Raw genomic sequence first — 19,889 nt, forward strand, 5'->3', positions numbered from 1 at the left:
ATACGAACCCAACTCTTGGGGTGATGATTTGCGTACAACCCTAGAAACCCTTAAAATAGAGGAAATCTGGAACAGCCAACTGGAAGAAGCGTCCTTTAAAAAGATTTGCAAATTAAACGCAAAAGCTCTGTCTCTGGTAGAAGACAAAAAGACCTTGGCCAAACGTCGACACGCATGGACAGTATTAAATTCATATAAACGATTAAAACCGCAACCTTACCTCGTGGCACATTTCCGGCTATCTTTAAAAATGAAATTCATGGCTTTTAGACTGGGCGACCATTCTTCTAAAGATTTGATTCCATCTTGGAAAAACACACAACAAAAAACAAGATGTAGACTATGCGGGTACCACACGGAAACCTTATGCCATCTAGGGTGTACGTGCCAGTCAATAAAAGATGAGAGAAGAACCTTGTTGAAATCAGTTCTAAATGCCCTTCAGATCCGCACCTGCAGGCAGGCTGTCACCAGCTGGATGGGTGCGGGTTCGAACATTTTAATATGCAGCGGGGTAAAATTTATGAAGAAAGTAGAGACTTTGCTTTCAAAGGCCGAATTAACTTAAGAGTAGGGACTGTAAAATAATGTTTTACTTTTTAAGAACCGAAAAAATAGAAATATATTTTAACCACTTCAGCGCTAATGACAAGGGTAACTCGTCATGGACTTTCCATTGATTTCAATGGAAAGTCAATGGAAGCTCATCAGGTGCCTTAGCAGCCAAGTGGTTAAGAATATGAATTTTATCTTTTTTACTAATTGTAATTTGTTTATGTATACTTTATGGTTGTGACAAACCAAATAAAGTTAATCTTGACTGACTGACTGATATGAATAAATTGGATTTGTAGAGCGCACGTTCACCTACGGTTTCTTGGCGCTGGAGTGGAAGGGCTGAGAGGTACAGAGCGGAACCAAACTAGTCGTGAACTAACGAGAAGAGCCACGTTTTAAGTGATTTTCTGAAGTGAGCGTTGGAGGGAAGAAGGCGGAGTGCTAGGGGAAGGGAGTTCCATAGGAGTGGAGCCTGGGTGGAGAATCTCAGGCCTCCATGCTTCTTACGTCTAAAGGAGCAAGGGGTCAATAGATTAGAGTCGGAGGAGCGTAGAACGCAGTGGGGAACATAACGGTGAAAGAGGGAGGAGATGAAAGAAGGTCCCTGAGAGGAAAGGGCTTTGTGAATCAGGCAGCCAAGTTTGAAGAGGCTGCACTGGGCCACTGGGAGCCAATGAAGCTTCCTAAAGAGAGGCTTAGTGTGACTAAACCTTGGTTGGCCATGAATCAGCCTGGCTGCCTGGTTCTGGATGAGTTGGAGGCGTTGGGATTGATATGCAGGTATGCCCACATATAGGGAGTTCGCATAGTCGATGCGAGACATAACTAATCTCAGGGTGACCTGAACCAGAGCTTGATGAGAGAGAAGTCTGCTGATTTTCCAAATGCGACGCAGATGGAAGAAGCAGACGGATACCACTGAGTTGATTTGAGCCCTCATGGAGAGGTCCTTGCTAATAGTGATGCCTAAACTCTTGACAGAGTCAACAGGGGAGGGAGAGGGACCAAATGAGAGGGGCCAAAAGGTGGAGTTCCAGGGGTTGCCTTGGGGCCCAGTGAGGACTAACTCGGTCTTGTCCGGGTTAAGTTTAAGCTGATTTGAGTTTATCCAGGAACTAATGAAGGTCATGATGGAGTGGACGTTTTGGATGGAAGACGGGGAGGGGTCAATGTTAAAGATGAGCTGAAGATCGTCAGCATAATTGAAGATGGTCACAGATTTTTTCAGAAGTTCCGAGATTAGGGGACGAATGTACAGGTTGAACAGGAGTGGTGAGGGAGAGGAGCCCTGCGGGACTCCACAGGTGAGATGTACCGCCCTAGCGGTACATGTGGCGAGGAAGATTATGCTTTGGTGTTGAACATGTAGTTCACAATCTCAAGGCCTATGCACTCCCGCTTCCCACGCCCATTTAGCTACAAGGGTGGCTTGCCAGTGTGGGCATGGCCTGTTTCATAGCACAGGATACAATTACAGTCACTGACCCTATGAACCATGCTGTACATTCTGACAACCTCACCTGTGGCACAAGGAATGAGGCCTAAGGGAATTTGTCCCATTGCCCTTCCCATCATCTTTCTGAGGATGGTGAACATGTCATATGAAGCAGAATCTATTTCACAGTATTTGATGTGAGACACCTATACTCCTAGGGAAGATGCCTGGCCCCTTAGGGGTGAAATTCTAGCAACATGACATGTGGATATAGGAGAGAAGTAGGGTCCGTTGCTCAGCCATCCTGTTTTTAACATTGATGTAGGTAGCCACCAACATACACGTTTACTATAAGTTCAACAGAGTAACAAAGGGAGAGCTTAAATTTAGACATAAGTGACAGAATCACACTCAAACTAGGGAACCCGCAGTAGGAGACTAGAAACTGTGAACCGCAGTGCTTGTTGATGCTTCTCAGCACTGGGTGTAGAACCCACTGGTGAAGAGTACCACTCTAGATAGGTGAGTGTTCATCATCTTATATGAGTACATAAATGTAGGTTAATTCCATAAAAGTTTTGGCAGTTTCTTCTAGTAGTTTTGTGCTTCATGTATGTTTATGGAAATTGTACAACACTCCTGTAAAACTTTCCTCTCACTCTTTAGTTTATTAGCTACCTGTGTTGTACCTGTCCTGTATGTGTGAGGTAATTGAGTATGTTCCTTGTACCACTGTGTTCTTTACTTATTATTTGTGTTAGAGAAGGTTCTGCTGCTGCTATCCATGTTGTACTTTTATCGTGTTCGAAAAGCTACACCAAAAAAGATCTACATTGCCAATGCTAGTTTTTAATGCATGATGAGAGTGCAGGAGTGAACTCCCGGTTACGCAGAGTGAGGGGTAGGTCTACTACCGTGTTACGGAGAAGACACTACACTGCACTATTCAGTGTCCACCACCTGCCGGAACACGTTGCTATGAATTAATGACCCGAATTGGGTTGATGATCTAGATCTACAGATATCACTTTTTAGGGTGCTGAATGGGTGGTCACTTTTGATCACTACATTGGACCACCACCGAAAAGTGTAAATAGATCTCACATCGGGCCTGAAGAATTGCCGTCCATAAGACATAATGGCAAAAAACATGTTGACCTGATCTCACAGTGCATAACCAATCAATCAATCAATCAGGTCATTTGTAGAGCGCACTACTCACCCGTAGGGTCTCAAGGCGCTGGGAGGGGGGGGGGTGCCGCTACTGCTCGAACAGCCAGGTCTTGAGCTTCTTCCTGAAGGAGAGGTGGTCTTGGGTCAGGCGCAGATTGGTCGGAAGTGAGTTCCAGGTCTTGGCGGCCAGGTAGGAGAAGGATCTTCCTCCTGTTGTCGCTCTTCGGATGCGGGGGACGGCGGCGAGGGCGTGGTTGGTTGATCTGAGGAGGCGCTTGGGAGTGTAGAAGTTGATCCGGTTGTTGAGGTAGCTCGGGCCTTGGTCGTGTAGGGCTTTGTGCGCGTGGGTGAGGAGCCGGAAGGTGATTCTCTTGTTGACCGGGAGCCAGTGCAGATCTCTCAGGTGTCCGGAGATGTGGCTGCGTCGGGGGATGTCGAGGATGAGTCTCGCCGAGGCGTTCTGGATCCGCTGGAGTCTCTTCTGGAGTTTGGCAGTGGTTCCGGCGTAGAGGGCGTTGCCGTAGTCCAGTCGGCTGGTGACGAGGGCTTGGGTGACCGTCTTCCTCGTCTCGGTGGGGATCCACCGGAAGATCTTACGTAGCATGCGCAGGATGTTGAAGCATGACGAGGAGACGGCGTTGACTTGTCTGGTCATGGAGAGGGAGGAGTCCAGGATGAAGCCCAGGTTGCGTGCGTGGTCCGTCGGTTTGGGTGCGGTGCCCAGGGCGGGGGGCCACCAGGAGTCGTCCCAGGCGGAGGGCGTGGAGCCCAGGATGAGGACCTCCGTCTTGTCTGAGTTCAGTTTCAGGCGGCTGGTCGTCATCCATTCGGCTACGTCTCTCATCCCTTCGTGCAGGTTGGCTCTGGCGGTGGCGGGGTCGTTGGTCAGGGAGAGGATCAGCTGGGTGTCGTCGGCGTAGGAGATGATGTTCAGGTTGTGTTGGCGTGCGATGGCCGCGAGGGGGCTCATGTAGACGTTGAAGAGGGTTGGGCTCAGCGAGGATCCTTGGGGTACGCCGCAGATGACTTTGGTGGCCTCTGACTTGTACGGTGGTAGGCGGACTCTTTGTGTTCTTCCGTCGAGGAAGGAGGTGATCCAGTCCAGTGCCTTCTCCTGGATTCCGATGTTGCTGAGGCGCTGTACTAGGGTGCGGTGGCAGACAGTGTCGAAAGCCGCGGAGAGGTCCAGGAGGATGAGGGCCGCTGTTTCTCCGTTGTCCATCAGAGTTCGAAGGTCGTCGGTGGCGGCGATGAGGGCGGTCTCGGTGCTGTGGTTCGCTCGGAAGCCGGACTGTGATGGGTCGAGGGATCCATTCGTCTCGAGGAAGGCGGCCAGCTGTTTGTTGACGGTCTTCTCGATGACTTTGGCCGGGAACGGGAGGAGCGAGATGGGACGGTAGTTCTTGAGGTCGGTGGGGTCTGCTGTGGGTTTCTTGAGGAGAGCGCTGAGTTCGGCGTGCTTCCAGCTCTCAGGGAAGGTGGCGGAGTCGAAGGAGGTGTTGATGATGTCCCGCAGGTGGGGTGCGAGGACAGCGTCGGCTTTGTTGAAGACGTGGTGAGGGCAGGGGTCAGTCGGAGATCCGGAATGGATGGAGTTCATGGTGCGGATGGTGTCTTCGGTGCTGATCGGGGTCCAGGTGCGGAGGGTGGTGGTTAGCCAGTTAACCTTACAGCAGGGGTGCGCCATTTCCTGTTTTTAGCCAGGAGGGTGGCCACATTCTTTAAAATTGTTCTGAGTGGACCTCTACCTTCTGTTTTAACCCCAGATTTTCACATCTATACTCACTAGGGCCCTCACACACACTGCACCCAACGGCCAGGAAAAAAGATCTCTGCCAAAAGGCCCCATCAAGGGTGCTGATTGGGTATTGCAGCGCCAACCCAATAAGGAGCAGACCTCGCTGACTGGGTGTGTGAGGGTCTCTTTCCGAAAGGAGGACATTTTCTCCTGCCCTTAGCGAGTAGTTGAGGTCTCCACAAGCACATCTACCTGTCTTCTTTTCTTTAGGAACAGCATACTATTCTGCTTTGTATTGTAATTGGGCTTGTATGCTGGACCTGGTTAAACAAAGCCCTCGGTCTACTTTTCTTGAAGAGAGTGTAGGAGTGAACTCTCACAAAATATGTGTGCAGAGTTTGCTTTTGAATTTAAATGTGAAACAAGCATTTTTTTCGACTTTGTAAAATTTTAAAACATAGCTGACAACTTCGTATAGTTCTTAAAACTTAGCTGACTAATTTACAATTGTGGTATTGTAGCCAACAGTACTTTGTATGCTAGGAATTTCAGCCCATGATGAAACTGTTAAAAGCAAAACTACAAAACCCACAATGCTATGTGCAGTTGGTTGAAGAAAACAAAAAATAGATGATAGTTTCCTCTGTCCTACTGCCAAAGTGCAGAGTTGTGAAATAAAAAATAAAATGTAGTTTCTTGCTTTCTTGTAGGCAGTAAAGTATTAAACAGCCCAGTGGGTGAGATGGCAGAGATGCCTTTGAAATGCAATTTCGAGCATCTCACTGTAAATCAGCTAAAATTAACACTCCTTAGAAAACCTGAAATAGGTGCCATTTACCAGAACAATGCAGCAGCTGGATGAGTTTAAAGGCCCTCAGAAAGGAATACTGATGTCCTGTCGTTGCTCGTCCCGAACATATTCTTGTCCTAGAATGTGGTGGGATTTAGCTGCACTACACCACTACTGTGAAGTGCCTGCTTAAACAAGTGCAGCACAGGCTGCATGTGCAGCTGCGCAAGGGCTGCCAGTGGTATGCACCTATGTCCTGTCCAAGGTGTCTATGCGTACCTCATAGGAGGGCGAGGACACCGCCGTGCGAGGGCTGCCAGTGGTATGCACCTATGTCCTGTCCAAGGTGTCTATGCGTACCTCATAGTAGGGCGAGGGCACCGCCGTGCGAGGGCTTCCAGTGGTATGCACCTATGTCCTGTCCAAAGGCGTCTATGCATACCTCATAGGAGGGCGGGGCACCGCCATGCAAGGGCTGCCAGTGGTATGTACCTATGTCCTGTCCAAGGTGTCTGTGCGTACCTCATAGGAGCGCGAGGGCAACGCCGTGCGAGGGCTTCCAGTGGTATGCACCTATGTCCTGTCCAAAGGCGTCTATGCATACCTCATAGGAGGGCGAGGGCACCGCCGTGCGAGGGCTGACAGTGGTATGCACCAATGTCCTGTCCAAGGTGTCTATGCGTACATCATAGGAGGGCGAGGGCACCGCCGTGCAAGGGCTGCCAGTGGTATGCACCAATGTCCTGTCCAAGGTGTCTATGCGTACATCATAGGAGGGCGGGGGCACCGCCGTGCGAGGGCTGCCAGTGGTATGCACCTATGTCCTGTCCAAGGTGTCTATGCGTACCTCATAGGAGGGCGAGGGCACCGCCGTGCGAGGGCTGCCAGTGGTATGCACCTATGTCCTGTCCAAGGTGTCTATGCGTACCTCATAGGAGGGCGAGGGCACCGCCGTGCGAGGGCTGCCAGTGGTATGCACCAATGTCCTGTCCAAGGTGTCTATGCGTACATCATAGGAGGGCGGGGGCACCGCCGTGCGAGGGCTGCCAGTGGTATGCACCTATGTCCTGTCCAAGGTGTCTCTGCGTACCTCATAGGAGGGCGAGGGCACCGCCGTGCGAGGGCTGCCAGTGGTATGCACCTATGTCCTGTCCAAGGTGTCTATGCGTACCTCATAGGAGGGCGAGGGCACCGCCGTGCGAGGGCTGCCAGTGGTATGCACCAATGTCCTGTCCAAGGTGTCTATGCGTACATCATAGGAGGGCGAGGGCACCGCCGTGCAAGGGCTGCCAGTGGTATGCACCAATGTCCTGTCCAAGGTGTCTATGCGTACATCATAGGAGGGCGAGGGCACCGCCGTGCGAGGGCTGCCAGTGGTATGCACCTATGTCCTGCCCAAGGTGTCTATGCATACCTCATAGGAGGGCGAGGGCACCGCCGTGCGAGGGCTGCCAGTGGTATGCACCTATGTCCTGTCCAAGGTGTCTGTGCGTACCTCATAGGGGGGCAAAGGCACCGCCATGCGAGGGCCGCAAGAGGTATGCACGTATGTCCTGTCCAAGGCAGCCATCTATGAGTTACTCATAGGAGGGAGCCGCTGAGCGAGGGCCTCAAAGCATGGGCCCCAAAGCAAGGGCCCTACTCAGAAAACACAAGATTGCCCCTTTTGTGGCTTGGGATTACATCTTGGGACTCATTTCATTCCAAGAAAAAACACACAGTGCCTCATTCTTGGTAGTCATTAGAAAAATAGAAGAATAAAACCTAACGTACAGTTATGCCATATTATATACAGTGCAATCCAGAACTGACAATGCAATAACTAGTCTTATGACCGGCTTCTCAAATAGGTCTTCTCTGCAGCGCATCGTCTAACGCACTGGTTGATAGCAAAGAGTTCCCCACCAAAATTTAAGGAAGAACTCTCAGCTCCTATGAGGGACCAGACTGGCTCAGATGCCACTTGAAAGACCTTCTAGGGGTGTTCCTGTTGGGACATCCTCCTCACACAGTTCGGAGAGATGTGCTTGGGCTACCAGGAAAGATCCTGGTGGAAGCCCATCCATCATTTATGGGCAGGAGATGGCATAGCCAGCTAAGGGTTGGAAAGAGCCACATAGGCATCCGGCCAAGCCCCCAAAGGTAGTCAAGCTCCAAAGCCCAAATCTGGGGTCAATGAGAACCATTTCCGTAATTAATTTGCCGAAAAAGGCTCAGGTGTCTGCCTAAATCAAGGCCAAGTATGAGTCTACCCAGACAACATCCCTCAAAATACGACACCAATCAAACCCTCTGACCAGACTCACTGACATAATGTTACCCAAAGCATGGCAGGCAAACACCATAAACCTTTTAAAGTTGGTGGGTGGTAAAACAGCAAGCCAGTCAGTTCCTAAAGTGTGACATGGCTAGAAACGGCTGCAGGCCAATTAGGACAAAGAGGTCACTTGACCCTTGACATGGGAGTTTAAAATCTTCTTAGTGGCGACCCCAGCTGCCTCCCCAGTAGGCTTGTCTTACGACCGAAAGCACCATTCCCAAGGATTCCTACATCACTCTCCCTGCCATTGCCTAGATCCTCCCCAGCCAGCATGCCCATGAGTCGTGTTGGATACCAGTTGGGAAGTGGTTGAAAACAGTGGCCCGACTCACAGAATTTGTTTAGATTTACTCTAGGAGCACTCCTGCTTACTATTAAATTCTGGGAGTAAGTCAAGAGTACTCATGGCTTACTCATGAACTTTATTAGCAAGACAGCAGTACTGCAAGAAAAAGTAAGACCTATTCATAGCAAAATCTTTGTGAATCTGGCTCATTATATTGTATCATTCTACAGACCCTCCAAGTCACATGATGCCACAGTGTGCCACATGATATATGCTCTATCCCCACAATCTCCTGATGAAGGGCCAATATCACACGGTGGAAGGCAGGTGAAGTGGAAACTCCAGCACAGAATGGGTTTCTAGCTCTATGTGGAGGTGTTGCAATGGTGATGTCCATCAGGGGTGCTACCGTCCCAGGTTACCACCAGCAGCCACAGAAGTTTTGGTAAGTGTTTTTAGGGAGAATGTAAAGGCCTTGTCAAACAATCCTGCAGTGTAAACCCATCCATTCCACTTTGCTCCACCACTCCCTATGGCTGGAAGGGCAGTGGTAAGCTTAAAAAACCCTGTGCCTTGCCCCCTCACCAGAATCCCAAAATTCTCCTCCTCATCCCATAGGGTGAAAATGTTTTGAAGATTGGCAGGTCTGCATCAGACAGAATAAGATATCAAAGCAAAAGATTCCAGAGTATTCCCAAAATGAATTCACAAAGGCTGTTAGGGGATCAGTGGCCTCTGTTACCTTTGTGAGATATCACAAATTCCTAAAATAGTAAGGAGAACTACCGTAAGTAGCAATTTGAAGGGTAGCCTCAGACTTAGAGTTCTCTTCCCAGCGACAGTCGTTTGCAGATATCGTAGGTGTATCTTCTGGTCGTGGGAGAAACATTCCAGTAGAACAAAAATCATGGAATTCAGCCATTGACACATTTTGCTCATAGAACAGATCCACTACATTTTTGCAATTGTGTTTTGCAGTGCAGAGCCCTGTGGGTTTGTGGAATTTCACACGTTTATGAGGTTGCTGAAAAATGGTATGAAAGAAAAGGAGTGGAAGTAATGGCTGATTCAGGTTCCCCGTTTACTATCATCACTAAACACTATTTTGATGGTAAGCTTAAGGATGTTAGAAGAATGACAAACCAATGGTGCTAAGTCAGTTACATCTGATGGCAAAACAAACTACTCAATAGGGTACTTTCAATAAGTCAATCAATCAATCGGTATTTGTAGAGCTCCTCTTATCACCCAAGAGGGTAACCAGGCACTGTGCTGGTGCGGTGAGTTTTAAGCGCAGAAATGCTTGGATTAAAATGGGGTGCCCAGAATATCCATTCAACAATACTGATGGGACAGGATATTGAGTACAAACTAGCAAACATAAAATACAGACAGATAAGTAGGTCTAGATTTTCTGTACCTAACTCCACACCTACCCGGTACCTATATTTTCAAGGTACGTGGATGTGGAGTTAGGAGTAGTGAATCTACACTTCCCTATACCCACTTACCTTTGATATTTTAGCCCTCTGTATTCTACCTTTGATATTTTAGCCCTCGGTATTCTGTCATCGATATTAGTACGCCATGATATTGTTGGTGTCGATATTCAGTAGTACAATCATTAAAATATATCTTGGATGAAGATGGGTTTGTGGTCTTGGATGGAGAGACCAACACAGGCTGGGGATGCGTCTCAACCCATTTCACTCAGAATAAGTGTTGTCCATTGACCTGCGCCAGGATACACTCCCGGGTAATAGTGTGCTCTACAAATCTGCACAACATAACAAAACATAACACAACACAACATAACATAACATGACATAACACAACAGGATACCAAAGAAGATTTGAGTTTGCTCATCAGGGGGAGGTTTAGTGAAGTCTTTTCAGGAGTATTAGGAAAGTTGCAAGGCCATCATTAAAGGATTATTCTTGAAAGCAACACCATCCTAGTCAAGCATGAGTTAAGGTAGAGTACTGATTAATGTAGTAGAGTACTGATTAATGTAAGGAATAATTGTCAGAGATACTTGAGAAGATGGTTAGAGAGGATGTAATAGCGGGAGCCAAGTCCTCAGTATAGGTTTAAAAAAGGGTGGTCGGTTGTGATTTTTAGGGACTTGGGGGCAGATGTATCAATATTCAATTTTGCGATTTCTAAATAGCGATTTTTAAGGAATCGCTATTTAGAAATCGCAAAATGGAATGTATGTATAAAATCGCTATATTTTAGCGATTTCTTAGTCTTCCTTATTTGCGAATTCGCATTTTGCGAATTTGCAATTAAGGAATATTTCCCATGCATTCCTATGGGCCAGGAGGCCCGTAGGAATGATTGTGAAATAATTCTCAATTTGCGATTCGCAATTTGCTAATTGCAAATTGAGAATAATTTCAAGGGTGCAGGGGTGTCTCAAAGACACCCTGCTGCACCCCTGAAATCTACATGTGTGTGCATATGGCGCACATACATGACCTATGGGCATGTATGTGCGTCACATGCCACCCTCACAAATGCCAAATAGGGCATATTTAAAAGAAATTGCAAATTACCACCAAGTACAAGTTGGTGGTAATTTGCGATTTCTTAACCTAAATTCACAATTCCAAAATGCTACATACATAGCATTTAAGGAATCGCAAAATTGCGATACCATAAATGCTTAAGCAAAATAAGGAATCGCAATTTTTTGCGATTCCTTAATTTGTGATTTTTTGTTACATGTCAAAACATGCAGAAAGACCGTTTGCGATTCGCAAACGGCTAGATACATCTGCCCCCAAAAGCCTTAAATACTTGTTTGTAGATGTCCAACCATTGCCTAAGATCAATAAAATGATGCCTATGTTACATGGGGTTGTTCCGCTTTAGACTTGAAAGCCGCACATATCAGGTGGAGTTGACTCTGAAAGCAAACTACCAATTCCTTACATATCATCGTTTGGATTGTTATGTTTTAAAAGAATTCCACTGGGTCTGGCTTCAGCAGCCTCTTCATTACAGCTGGCCTTGGACAGCATTTTTAGGGATTTTGATACAGAAGTTAACATCTTTAAGGGTGATGTTCTAACTTGTTCTAAAAACAAAGAAGATCATTTTGAAATTTGGAAGGAGGTGTCTTCCAGGTTGCCTAATTATGGGTTCACCTTGCTTTTTGGGGAGTGTTCTGTATTGCAAAACAAGGTAAACTTTTTAGGACGTTCTGTTCCGAAAGAGAGAATAGTGCCCGAAGCCAATCTGATAGACACCATTAGGCGAGCCCTTGCCCTAGATACCAAGGAGAAACTCCTCTCATTTGCTGGATTATGAGAATAATACAGTAGATTTGCCATGTAGTCTGCTAAAATAATGTAACCTCTTAGGCTGTTATTGTACGAGTCACCAACTTGTTAACAAGCCTTTGAAGCTGTAGAAACATCAGTTTCCACTGCAATTACTCTCAAGACTTAGCATTATGTGAAAACATGTGCAATCACAGTGGACGCTACTATATACGGAGTGTGGACTAGAGGCGGTACTCTCCCAATGGTGAAACATCACTTACAACAAAACTTTTACAACGCACTACCATTACAACGCGGTCATTACAACGCAAACCATTACAACGCATTGCGCTGGGGGGCGCTCTAGGATAGGGAATAGGTTAATTTACTATCCAATAATCTTCCCTAGTGTCCACGGGGACTGGAGTTGGAATAGTAAATTAAACTATTCACTATCCAGCACCCAAAAGCGCTATGCGTTGTAATGGTATGCGATGTAAAAACCGCGTTGTAACAGCATGCGTGGTAAAAGCATGCGTTGTAACGTCATACATCCCTCTCAATGCCCTAATAGCTCAAAGTGGAATGTGCCCTTTTTATCAACTGAATTGTCAATATCACTGAATGCATACCCATATTGAAATCCAAACCATTCTTCCAAGCCGGCAGCCAAGGTGGAGCCCCAGCCTTCCAATTACGAGCAATGTCCCGTTTAGCCAGCGTAAAGGCCAGTAGCATCAGAAGGCGCTTATAAATATTTCCCCCACCCCCTCCATTATATGTAGCAGCAGCATCAGTTTAGGGGAGTATGGGATCTCCCACCCCAAAACCTCAGCAAGGCAGGCCAAATCCACCCGCCAGAACCTTTCAATCACCACGCACTGCCAAATCGTGTGAAACAGAGTACCATCCACAGGATTCTACACGTTTTAAAAAACTTTTTTAACTTCAAACATGAACTTCGCAATTGCACATGCTACATCTAAGGAGTGCATTTCAGTGAACAGGTCCATTGCCTGTGTACGATTCTTAACCTCATAATTTAAGAAGATTGCTCATAATGACAGTTTACGTCCATCAAGAACATTTCGACAATCTAATAAGATGTGCAGAATATCATGATTTGTGCCAAGGTTACAGGTACATTTCCCTTCGCAGTCAATCATGGCCCTTTTAATTCTATCATTCTCATAACATGGATTTATCCCAATCCTTATTTTTAGTAATTCTCTCCTTAGCTAACGATTGGGAAGTATATCCATATATGGGAACTGTTGACCATCTTGCCAAGATTTTATCATAAAACATACAGAACTTTTCCCGTTCAAGTATTGCCTGTCCTGGTCCTGTGATATTTCCTTCCCTATTGTCCTAAGTTCCTTCTTACCTATGGTAGCATGAATGTTCTGCTTGTCTACATCAACCCTCAAATACCTACACACCGTTGCAACCGTTTCTCTGACCCCTTTTTCCCACTTCATTTCGCTCGGTAGGATCTTACGTTTACACCAAGAAGAAACTTTTTGCTCCTCTTCACCTCCAAGGCATTGGTAAAATCTTAATAGTGCCATGGTTGCCATTTTCTCCCAAGAAACCATTCCGGTTTCTAGTCATATTGCCTGGATCATTGAGGATCTTGGTAGGGACAATCATTTTTTAAACATATTTTCCTTCTTCCCCATCCCACTTCCTCTTACCACTTAGGAATGGCAATTTAACCCCATATAAGAACTTAGATGGTACCACAGCTGTGTAAGCTTCCAGAACTGGTCTATCCATAATTTCTCTGTAGGTATTGTTGCATTTCCTCAGGCCACTAACCGAGGAGAGGCCCCCAGTTTTAATGCATCCAAATGTACTTTTCACATCATAGATTTCTCAAGCCAAATTCCTAGGTATTTGTACTCCTTAACTAGCTCCAATTTTATGGAGCCAAGGAACCAGTTAATAATAATAATAATAATAATAATCCACATTTGTAAAGCGCACAATCACCCGTAAGGGTCTCTAGGCGCTGGGGGCCGTCAGGAAGATTAAGCGAGCTATTGCCTAGAGTCACATGGTGCTGGGCTAACCTGCCGCCGGAGCCGGGGATCGAACCGTGGTCCCCAGATTCCAGCGTCAGTCGCCCTGGCCGCGGCGCCACACCACACCTCACACCAGTTGAAAGTCTTCCTCTTTTTACCGAAGCACAAGATCTTTGTTTTTTCCAGCTTTACTGTTAATCTTTCCTGACTACAGTACTCACTTTAAGCTGTTTTTTGCAGACCTATCTCAGTTTGGTCCACAATCACCAAATCGTCTGTATAAGGTGAGCATGCAATATGTTTCCCATCTATTTTTGGACAAAAAAGTAACGGGCCAAAACACACCCCTGTCTGTGAAAGTGTTCCCTCTGTATCCAAAACAACTTGGGCCCAATTCTGAGTATGTAACTGTAGTGAGGGCTGGGCCTTGTTGCGCACATTGCTATTTTATCATAGGCTTATTAGAAGTTTAAACGCCATTTTACCCGTTGCTGCTTTTTGCACATGACACTGCATAGGCTGCATGAATTACTTCACATGAGAAAGGCTTGTTTTCGGCATCACTAGACTTACATCGCGACCCTAGTCTGCACAGTCAGTGCTAAAGCCTCCAAGGTTATCATAACAAGGTAGCTGTTGTTCCGGCTGATCAGCTCACATTTTAAACATAACATACATGCAGCTGCAAGCCAACGGAGATTCTGGTGCCTTTAATATTGTATTGAAGGCTTGATTTCAGGCACTTGGAAGATTTCCGTTTCCAGAGAGACAGAGAGCTTTTGCAGATCCTGATGTGATACACTCCTGTTGATCTTGGAGGTATGGGGTCCACCACACAAGTCTAAGAGACCTTCTATATTTCATAAAACATAGGGGCATATTATCAAGCAGGGCGTTAAAATTATAGCCGTTTTAGTGGCAGAAAACTGCCGCTAAAGCGGCGATAATGGGCTTGATAATATGCCCTGGAGAATTCCAATAGAAGCCCATGTTCACACCAGGCGATACAAAAGGGGATGATGGACGGAGCGTTTGAACAAATCAAACACTCACCCCCAGTCAACTGATCTGGGTTTAATCCATCACCATTCTTTAGTTCACTCAGCCACCCCAGTTCAGATATGGCTATATGCAAATCAGTCTGACCCTGTGCCCCATGGGAACAGTCCAGCCCGAACTGCCGAGCCATGTCTTCCCTGGACCGGAAACAAGCATCCTGGGACCGGTTTCGGATTCATAATCCTCATCAGCCAGGCTATCTTGAATCCAGTGGCCAAGTGAACAAGGGACTCACGTCTGAGCATACCCTGCCACACTTAGGGCGAACAAAGCGATACGTCCATCATCCCCTTTTGTATCGCCATGTTCACACCAGAACATGGGTTTCTGTTGGAATTCTCAAGGCCATATTATCAAGCCCATTATCGCCACTTTAGCTTCAGTTTTCTGCCCTAAAACGGCGATAATTTTTAACGTCCTGCTTGATCATATGCCCCATAGTTCCTATCTAGGGAGGGTGATATACTAGGACCTAAAAGACCTGTTTTCACCATCATTGTAATATGATTTCTCCTTTTGTGTTTTATTGAATTGTAACAATGCTGATCATATTATTTCTAATTATATGTCTGCTTATGTTAGCAAAGATACTGCATCTTAGAGCACGTCGTTAAAATAATTATTTTAACCTTTCCCGTGCCACTTTTTATTCCTGTTGTGGACTGGTATGAGAATAACAAACGAAAGAGTGTTCTTGCTTCCCACCATTCCTGAGTATAACCTAAGTCGCATGTTCTGGGTTGTCTAATCACTTGTTCCTTTGCTATTGGACGAAGATCTGATGTGACACTGATGCTAGTCGGTAAGGGTTTCTAGGTACTGAGGTGAGTTTTTTGGTCCACCACAATTCCCTGAGGTCCTGGGTCTCTGTGCACAGTTCTGTGTAGGAGCAGAATCCCTGCAACATGACCTTTGTATTATAGACAGAAGACCCTGAGGAATATCCAAGTCACCTAGCATTTTCCATAGCCTTTCTCGGTCTACCAGGTCAAATGCTGAACAGCAGAACAGATTACTCCCCTGTTTCATCAACTTCCAAGCCATTGCCCATAACACAAAGCAGTGATCAATTGTAGAGTGGTCCTCCCTGAAGCCACCCTGCACTGGAGGCACAATTTGGGTTTCCTCAGCCCATTCCTTAAGTTTTTCCAAGAATATTTTAGAAAACAGCTTTTCACTGATATCAAATGATTAATTAGCCTATCATGTTTGGGATTCATTATATCTCATTGTTTATGGATAGGTCTGATGATTGCCCCTATCCAATGTATCAGTATATTCCCTGAATCAAGGATACAATTGAACATTTTGGTTAAAAAATCAGCCCACCAGTCTGGTCTAGTTTGTGTAATTACTGCCAGGGGATTATCTGGGCCGGCTGCTCGGGTTAGTGTAAACTTAGGTATGATTCTTCTCACATTACATACTGTGAAAAGAGACCAAATATCTTGTTCCACCTCTGTCCATATTGTATCTTCCTGACTTTCTAGGCTGACCCCTTTTCCATATAACTCTCCCAGGTGACTCTACCGGGCGTCTTCAGTAACCACACAGTTTATAGCCCCCTGTTCCCTACCGGAGCCATCTTGGACTAATTTCCAAAACATTTTTGCATTTCTTGTTTCTATAGCTTCCAGTAATGTTCCCCAGCATTTCTCTTTATGTTCTTTTTTGCTCTCTAATAACGTTTTTATATATTACCTTTCTTTCTGTAGGCTATTGTATGTGTATAAATCATACTTTAATCTCAGATGTCTTTCCTTTTTCCTTATATTCAATTTTAATTTTCTACATTCCTCATTGAACCAGTTCTTGTTTTTACACTGAGTCTCCCCTTTCTATGAATCCTACGGCTATGACTTTTTAGGTCCACCCTTATACATTGCAATACTTCAGAACAAACACTTTCAAACCATCCTATTTTGTCAGAATGAGGGATGATCTCTAGTGTCTGGGCCTGCTGGAACACCAATAACTTTCCCAAACACTCCTCTGTTAGATGAGTAGAGAGCCCTCTGCGGTAGTCCACGTTTAGAGGGATAATTGTGTCTCTTAAGTTATTTAACCTCCTACAATATTAGTGTTAGTGGCCAATGATCACTTCCCTCCTCTTTCCTTACCTCTAAGGCTCTTATACATTCGTAGTCCCAAGCATGGATAAATATATAATCTATAGGGCATAGTTGTTTGTCTATCCTGAAAGTCCGATTTGCTGGGTGATCTACTTCCATTCTACCATTTATACAGACCAGGACTAATGAGCCTAGAAACTTCCCTAGGGCAATATATTGTGGTATACATCCCGATCTAGGAAAGCAAGCGGGTGTGATCCTATAAGCTGCAAGTAGCTCTTTTTTCCATTGGTCGACTCCACGAGGGTCTAATTCATGGTTAAAGTCACCCACCAATATGAACAGATCTCTACGGTGTACCTCGAACATCTTTTTCAAATGTTTCCAGTTCTGAGTTATACATTTAATTTCCAATCCCCTGCATATTAACGTTAACTATAACAATGCCATCATACTCTCAGGTAGGATGCAAAAGAATAACTTTACCTGCCACTAGCCATTTACACTTTACTTTCAAGGGGATCACCTTCTTAGCTATTTTTGTCGAAATCAATGTTATTTGTCCCCTGGAAGTTCATTCAAATTTTCCCTTTTTAGCCTGTGAGTTTAGATGGGCATACTCTTGAATCTGAGGGGTTTCGTCGCATAGCCAAGTTTCCTGTAGGCATACAATTTCACAACAATTAATTCATTTTTGTAAATGTTCTGATTTTGAAATTCTGAAAAGCCCATTTATATTCCAAGTAAGTATGCCAAGGCTATGTGGCGACTCACCCCTCTAATCAGTTGCGCTTATCCAGCTTTTTTCCTCATCTTCTAATGGAGCTAACTTGTTGTGTCTATTTACTGAAGTTATACCTTCTCTAGCTGCCTCCAATGCATAGGGTCTTATGACGATCTTAAGATTCTCCTTTTCTACGCAACTCTGGTTAATCAGCCAAATTTGTCTTAAACCTAGCCCTCCATGGTTTAACAAAAAGGGTTTTTCACATTTATCCCCTTCTGAGATTTCATGTCTGGAGTAAGTCCGATCTCTTCTTTAAGTTACTCCTTCTCAGCAGTTAATAGTGCTAACTTTAGCAGTTGTGAAGGTGCAGAGTAGGAATATCGACGAAGAAATATCGTGTTACATAAATATCTCCGCAGAAATATCGAGTGGAAGAAATATCGACAACAAAAATATAGTTTGACCAGAATATCGGCTGATAGGTAAGTAATATCGATAACAATAATATAGTTGTAATAAATATCGTTTACAAAAATATAGTTTACAAAAATATTGATTTATTAATAATGTTATGTATTTAAGTGTTTTTGAAGAGAATTGATTGTCATTTTATTATATGTTTTGGAATTGTATTAGTTATTAATGTATTTTAAGTTGAATTTTGTGTTATTAGTTCCGTAGCGGGTTGTGGGTTTATAGGGGAATAGGATGGGAAGTAATTTATTTATATAAAATTAATTGATTATTAATGTGTTAATTTATTAATAATTGTTTATTAATTAGTTGTTAATTAATTTCAATTAGTCAATTATTAATTAATTATGTTAATTGATTAATTATTTTTAGGTGTGTGTTGTGGAGTTTATATGTGTAAATGGTGTGAAGGGTGGTGAGTAATTAATTATTTATTGATTAATTATTAAATACTTTTTAAATTAATTACCATTAATTCATTAGTAATTATTAATTGTAAATGTGTAATTAAATATAGGTTTGTGTTGTGGTGTTTATAAGTGTATATGGTGTGAAACCTGGTAATTAATTAATTAATTAAAAAACATTAATTTTCATTACTTAATTAGTAAATAATAAATGTAATTGTGTAAATAATTTTAGGTGTGTGTGGTGGATATTATAGTGTAAATTAATGTGTAATTAATTATATTTTATTATCTTTGTTAATAATAATATATTTAAATGTATATATTAATTATGTTTATATTTGAAATTAAATTTACAAAAAATGTGGATAGTTTTTTTTTTATTGTTTTGGGTTCCAGCGCTTTCCCTACTATTGTACTCTCTAGAGTGGGAATAGTAATTTTTACCCCTACGCTTTCCAACACTTTCCCTACTGTTGCACCCTTTGGAGTGGGAATAGTAATTTTAACCCCTACGCTATCCAACGCTTTCCCTACTGTTGCACCCTCTGGAGTGGGAATAGTAATTTTTATCCCTACACTATCCAGCGCTTTCCCCACTGTTGCACTCACTGGAGTGGGAATAGTAATTTTTACCCCTACGCTATCCAACGCTTTCCCTACTGTTGCACTCTCTGGAGTGGGAATAGTAATTTTCACCCATACGCTATCCAACGCTTTCCCTACTGTTGCACTCTCTGGAGTGGGAATAGTAATTTTTACCGCTACGCTATCCAACGCTTTCCCTACTGTTGCACTCTCTGGAGTGGGAATAGTAATTTTAACCCCTACGCTATCCAACGCTTTCCCTACTGTTGCACCCTCTGGAGTGGGAATATTAATTTTTACCCCTACGCTATCCAACGCTTTCCCTACTGTAGCACCCTCTGGAGTGGGAATAGTAATTTTTACCCCACGCTATCCAGCGCTTTCCCTACTGTTGCACCCTCTGGAGTGGGAATAGTAATTTTTACCCCTACGCCATCCAGCGCTTTCCCTACTGTTGCACTCACTGGAGTGGGACTAGTAATATTTACCCCTACGCTATCAAATGTTTTAACTACTAATGTTTTTATTTTGTTATTAAATGTATGTATTCTTATTATTTAATACTTTAATGTGTTAATTAAATATAGAATATTTTATTTTCTTCAAAATGTTTTATATATGTGTTTATTTTATTTTTATATAATTATTAAAGTTTATAAATAAAATAAAGATAACAATAAAATGTATTTAAGAAAATATATGTATATGTACACATTTATTGTGTTTATATTAATTAAATTAAGTTTATTTGTTTTAAATAGTTAAAATATAAATGTAATTTAATGTAGTTGGTTAATAATATTAATATTATATAATTATTTAATTTAAGTTATATTATTTTTTAAAGTTGATATTTTTTACATCGATATTTTTTACATCTATATTTTTGAGTCGATATTATTGTACTTACCTGTTTAAGTATAGGGAGTCGATATTTTTGTAATCGATATTTGTACAACTATATT

The sequence above is a fragment of the Lissotriton helveticus genome, chromosome 10 (assembly GCF_964261635.1).
Source record: "Lissotriton helveticus chromosome 10, aLisHel1.1, whole genome shotgun sequence".
Taxonomy (NCBI): Eukaryota; Metazoa; Chordata; class Amphibia; order Caudata; family Salamandridae; genus Lissotriton; species Lissotriton helveticus.